Below are 6,000 nucleotides of genomic sequence, written 5' to 3' on the forward strand. Positions count from 1 at the left end.
AAAACTAAGCAGGCTTCTTTCTTGCAGGTTTTCTTAGATTCTTAATACATATAATGTTCTTTGTGAATATTCAAGAGAGATATTTAGAATGTGGTGTTTTCCAGATTTATTTGAAAGCAGAACTTTAAACAACAATGGTTACTACTTTTTTTCTTTAAAAAATATCTTTTGAGTAGTTGTCACATTGGAAAATAGCACTTTAATACTTAGATTTTGGCTTTGTTCACCTTCATTATTCATTTTAATAAATGTATATTTTTTATTTATTTCTAAGATGTCTGTCATCTCTCTCTGCCTGCTTTTCTTCCTCTGTGATATGCTACAACTCATTAATTTGTTTCTTGGCTGATGCCTTCCCAAAGTTCTCCAAATTACACTGGGTTTCTTGGGTAAATAAGAGACTCTATAAAAGTAATGCAAAATCTCAGGGATTGATTGAATGGAAATTGAAGATTGAAGCTTCATTTGGTTCAACTTTTCCCAAAGCTTTAAAAGTTTTGCTCTTCAGGGGGAGGAATAAAATCAACTTAATGGGTAGATGGTTGAGGAATTGTGAGCTTAATGTGGAGAAGATGGCATCACCATGGGTCAGAAGATAGGGGTTCTCCCTCTGTCTTTACCATTTACCAGCTATTAAATCTTGAACAAGTCACTTAGCCTCTTATGCTTCATTTTTATCACCTGTAAAATTCAGGGATTGGGTTTAGGTCCATCCATTTTAAGGCTGAACTAAATTATTATTAATATGCTTAATGGAATCAGTGAAGATTGTAGGACCATGTAGAATATATTTTGTTCTACCCTACCATTTCCACGTGTGAATATAGTCTATCTCAGGTCACCTCTTTTGGAGAATGAAATTATTCAATAATTAGCTCATAGTCAATTGCATGTATTTGAATGAACTTGTTGAACTTTTTGAGACTTCTGTTTTGATTGATTGATTTAATTACCCTCCAGGAAAGCACTTGATTATAGCACAGGTCAATTAATATAGTGCTGCGGATAAATCCACACCTCCTGTGTAAACCCCCTGCATCTGTTTTACTGATTATAGGGAGAAGTCCATGATGTGGATATTAATTATCCTCCCCCCCCCCCCCCCCCGTCCCCTGTTCATTTGGTGGTTTTGCTGTGCTTTCTGTGTGCTCCTGCCTGCTAACAGATTTCTGAACTCAGCACAGCAGAGGTCTAAATTCACTGAATTTATGCCATCAGGAAATGAGATTTAGATTTTGTTCCTCTGTTGAAATTAGGGATGTGACCTAGCTATTACACAGAAGAGTGTGAGCCTGAATTTGATTTTATTATGTGGAGGTAGAATGTTTTGTTAGAAGGAGAGCACTTGCCTGAGCAGAGATCGGAGTGTGACTGAATGGTTAACTGCCAACCACCCCCCTTCCTCCCCCACCACCGCTTTTAGCAGGAGAAATATTTTTTTTAAATGAAATGACAACCAAGAGAATTACCAAGACCCAGTGAATTTTTTTGAGAGTCCTTTCAATTTACTTGAGTTCTGTTTAACCTTGCTTTCGATGTCATTCTGTGCATCACTGTCAAAGGACTCGGCTTCCTTTGAAGTTCCAAAGTGTTGCTGCTGGCGGAATCTTGATGGTAAAATAGAAGGGGTTCTCAGTAAAGCCCTTACTGATACACAACGATGCCTTTTTACCTAAGTAAAAGCATATGTGTGTGAGTGCCTAAAAATGTAGAGTGTAAGGGGGAGATATATGATATATGATAATGGACACTAAGATGGGAGAAGTATTTCTCATGAATTAGAGATGCCCTTTCATAATTCAAGAGTCACAGAATGAAGAAAGGCTCGAAATCACCTGAAAAGCATCTGGAAGCAATCTGTAATTCTTAAGAGGCAGTAGAAGAGCCTGTATCTCTCCAGTACATGATGATAAAACTGTTCATGTGGGATTATGGAAGAAGTAGCATTCTGTTCCCTTGTAAAACCTCTTGCAATTAAATGCCCGGAGATTTGATTATGAATTTTACTGTACTGTCCCAGATGCTTAATAAATGATTAATTGATTAGAGTAAAGAAGGCAGATTTGAAGGTACTGACGATATTTTGGTATTTTTAACTAACAAAAAATTCGACTGAATAAATCTGATGATCAAATTGGCCTTATTCAACTGATTTATGAATGGGGCAGCCTTCCGTGTAGCAGTATAAAGGAGTTTTTTTTTTTTTTTTTTTTTTTTTTTTTACAGAGCTGTAGAAGAGAAAGGTTTTTAAAGGCAGAAAGGGGGCAAAAAATGGAAATTATTAAAAAAGAATGGGTTGTTTCAGGCAAGGCTGTCACCCTAAGGGAGATGGAAGGGGGTGTATTAGGTAGATTATCTCACTATTGCTGTTTGGCTAATTCCATGTTGATTGGTTAAAGGTTACATTCCTGTTGGGATGGTGAGGGGGTTGGAAATGCAAATAGATTAGGTATTAAGTCTTGGTTTGCTCTTGGGGGGTGTTTAGCACAAGTGCCTCCATTTGGAGTCTTCTGTCTCCTTTTTAATAATATGAAGAATTTATTTGCATGTAAAATGTTACCTTTTATTTTCCATGCCTCATACTCACCCTTCTTGTCCCTGGTCACTACCACTACTGTGCCCAGTTTTAAAGATTTAGGTCACACTGAGGTCTTCCTCCCCACTCCCCATTCTTTCCCTTTTGTAAAACATTTGTTACAAGAAAAGGTATTACATTCCAAGCCTTTTAGGTATCAGTAGATCAAACGCATACATGAAACCTCTGACAGCGACTTCTAGGAAACCATCTTTTAATATATTGGACTGTTGCAGAAAAGTTACTGCATTAACGAGTGGCTCATCCTTGTTACACACAGATTTTGGAGACATATTTGTTGTACTAGACTCTTACCTTGAATAGCTCACTTTAACCTGAATTGGGAGAATATTTTACCCAATACTTATAACTGTATCAGAACAAATTGTACCTTATTTCTTGCTTTTGCATAAGTAGTTGTGATCATATGTAATTACAACATTGCACTGTGCTTTTTCTTCATATGATAAACGGCATTTTCCATTTTATCATAAACTCATAAAGTTTTTTGATGGCTGACAAAATTACAGTTAAGTAAATTATGTTGTGTCAAAATTACTTAACTCTTCCCCAGTTATTGGGCATTTAAATGTTTTTTATGCTTCAAATTTAAAAGTATACACACACATATATATTTATATATATAATTTCATTTTATTTTAATTCCAGTATAGTTCACATACAATGTAATAGTTTTAGGTACAGTATAGGGATTCAGCACTCCTATATACACCTGCTTCTCATCACCACAAGTGTACTCCTTAATTCTTATCATCTATTTAACCCATCCCCTCACTCACATCCCCTCTGGTAACTGTCAGTTTGTTCTCTGTAGTTAAGGGCCAAATTTAAGTATAGCATTTATTGTTTTCTTACAAGATGTTCTTACCTGGACATTTGTGTAGCTTCCACCTATTTTGGTCTTGAATAGTGTGGCTTCTTATGATTCTATTTAGCGTTTGCATTAGCTTCTGCCTTTTGTACTCTGTGTTTAGGGTTCATGTTTTTGCTGTGCTCTCCAGGACACTGCTAGGTATTCTTTGTGTTTCTCTCAGGTAGGATAATTTCCCAAAGTTCTTCAGACCCCTGTATTTCTGGCTGTACAGTAGGGATTAAACCATCCATTTGTGTTGTGAAATTTATGTTCCCAGTTAGGCCTGATGAGAGGAGATGCGTGTCTAAGACCAAAGTATACATGTTGCTCATGGGCTGGCAAAAAACCCCCAGAACTTTTAATTGTCAAAGTCAGCGTAGGGTAGAGGCACCAGGGAATATTTTGGGAGTATTGCACACTTTTAAAAAGTTGATTGTGGAAGTCGTTTGTGGCCCTGCCTTTACTATTCGGTATTGTGTTGTTATTGTCTTGATACAGGGCTGCTGCTGCATGGGTATGGATTTATTTAGTTTCATGTTTTTTTCCCTATTCTGCAAGAAGTCTATGGTTATGTAACATCTCTTAGACAATGGAGGAATCTTCTACTTTCTGCTGCCCAGAGGGTGTCTTTCTTTTTTATTTTATTTTATTTTTTTTTTAAATGTTTTATTTATTTCTAGGAGAGAGAGAGAGAGGGGGAGAGAGAGAGAGAGAGAGAGACAGCATGAGCAGGGGAGGGTCAGAGAGAGAGGGAGACACAGACTCTGAAACAGGCTCCAGGCTCTGAGCTGGCAGTCAGCACAGAGCCCGACGCGGGGCTCGAACCCACGAACCGCGAGATCATGACCTAAGCGAAAGTCGGACGCTTAACCGACTAAGCCACCCAGGCGCCCCTCAGAGGGTGTCTTTCATTTTTGGCTAACATTCAGATGTTTAAGTAAAAATTTACTTTTTGCGTATAATTTTCTTTTTGATAAAGAGAAGTGAGATCTGAGGAGAACCCACTCAGTGCACCACAGATGGTGGGGAAAGGGAGGGGAGAAAAATTAGAGAATCTTAGGCTGGATTTTTGCAGTTTATTTATGATGGTGGGGTATTTTTTATTCCTTTCTATAGATTTCCGAAGTCTTCTGGGAGTTCCCAACAGTCCCAAGTTTGGAGAAATCTTTTCCGCCCCTCTGATAGCGTGAAGTGAGCAAATACAGCCCAGCACCAGGCTACTGAAGAGAGCAGTCACAGGTAATGTCTTCTCATTACTATTAATAGGCGTTCAGTACTGTTCAGTAACAGGGTTAAAAAAAAAAACAAACGCTACTTGAACTTACACATCCAAGTGAACATTATCTTGTTCAAAATAGTTTGAGAGGCTATTTTATACTCAAAACATTATAATTTATTTATGTGGTTTTTGGATCTGCATCTTGATCCTTTAGTAGCATTCTTTTTTTTCGTTTTTAATTTTTTAACATTTATTCAGTTTTTTGAGAGGCAGACTGAGCACGAGTGGGGTAGGGGCAGAGACAGAGGGAGACACAGAATCTGAAGCAGGCTCCAGGCTCTGAGCTGTGAGCTGTCAGCACAGAGCCCGAACCCACGTGGGGCTCGAACCCACATGATCATGACCTGAACCAAAGTCCAAAGCTTAATCGACTGAGCCACCCAGGCACCCTCTCTGCTAGCACTCTTAAACATCCTATTTTCTGTGGTGGCACATCTCAACCCTGTGGGGTGTGTTTGGGAAGTAGTCTAAACTTCTTTAGAGCTAGGGTGTTGAATCTCTGGGGTCTAATTTTGATCCAAACCTAGAAGGTGCAATAACATAATGAAAACCGTTTTCCTTTTTGTAATTTGTGTTTGAAGGCTTATACACTGTATTAAAAGTTAATTCTAAGAAGAGGTGACTCTAAGTTTCAAACAATGGTAGTATTGTTAAAATAGGCAGTAGGGCTTGTAGCTTACAGAGAAGCACGCGTGCTATCTATTTGACTATGTATATGCTGGTATTCTTTCTTATTAAAATCAATCAGTCTGCATTGTAGAAAGGGTTCCTGTGTTAATGAGGCTAAATAAGATGGGATCTAAACTTCCCTATAAGGTATACCTCTGAACCATTGTAATTTGCGTCTTACTGATAATGTGTCTTGCCTTGCTTTTCCAAGTCTTACTAGGGTACTTGTTTAAAATGCACATTAAGGGAATGTAAACTGGTACAGCCCCTCTGGAAAACAGTGTGGAGGTTCCTCAGGAAACTAACAATAGAACTCCCTTATGACCCAGCAATAGCACTGCTAGGAATTTACCCAAGGGATATAGAAATGCTGAGGCATAGGAGCACATGGACCCCAATGTTCATAGCAGCACTCTCCACAATAGCTAAAACATGGAAAGAGCCTAAGTGTCCATCAACAGACGAACGGATCAAGAAGATGTGGTTTATCTATACCATGGAATACTACATGGCAATGAGAAGCAATGAAATCTGGCCATGTGTAGCAACATGGATGGACCTTGAGGGTGTTATGCTGAGCGAAATAAGTCAGGCAGAGAAGGA

At 38.5% G+C, this 6,000-nt stretch overlaps 1 protein-coding gene across 2 annotated transcripts in view; it reads left to right on the plus strand.

Annotated features, from left to right (window-relative positions):
• Positions 1–6,000, plus strand: part of FHIP1A (FHF complex subunit HOOK interacting protein 1A) — a 250,636-nt gene that overhangs the window by 68,311 nt on the left and 176,325 nt on the right. For both annotated transcript variants that reach the window (XM_039234330.1, XM_039234331.1), the window contains exon 2: positions 4,566–4,688. The gene's annotated coding sequence lies outside the window, so the exon portion shown is untranslated. The remainder of the gene's footprint in view (positions 1–4,565; positions 4,689–6,000) is intronic.

The sequence above is a fragment of the Hyaena hyaena genome, unplaced genomic scaffold, assembly GCF_003009895.1.
Source record: "Hyaena hyaena isolate Hyena2069 unplaced genomic scaffold, ASM300989v1 scaffold_89, whole genome shotgun sequence".
In the NCBI taxonomy this organism is placed as follows: Eukaryota; Metazoa; Chordata; class Mammalia; order Carnivora; family Hyaenidae; genus Hyaena; species Hyaena hyaena.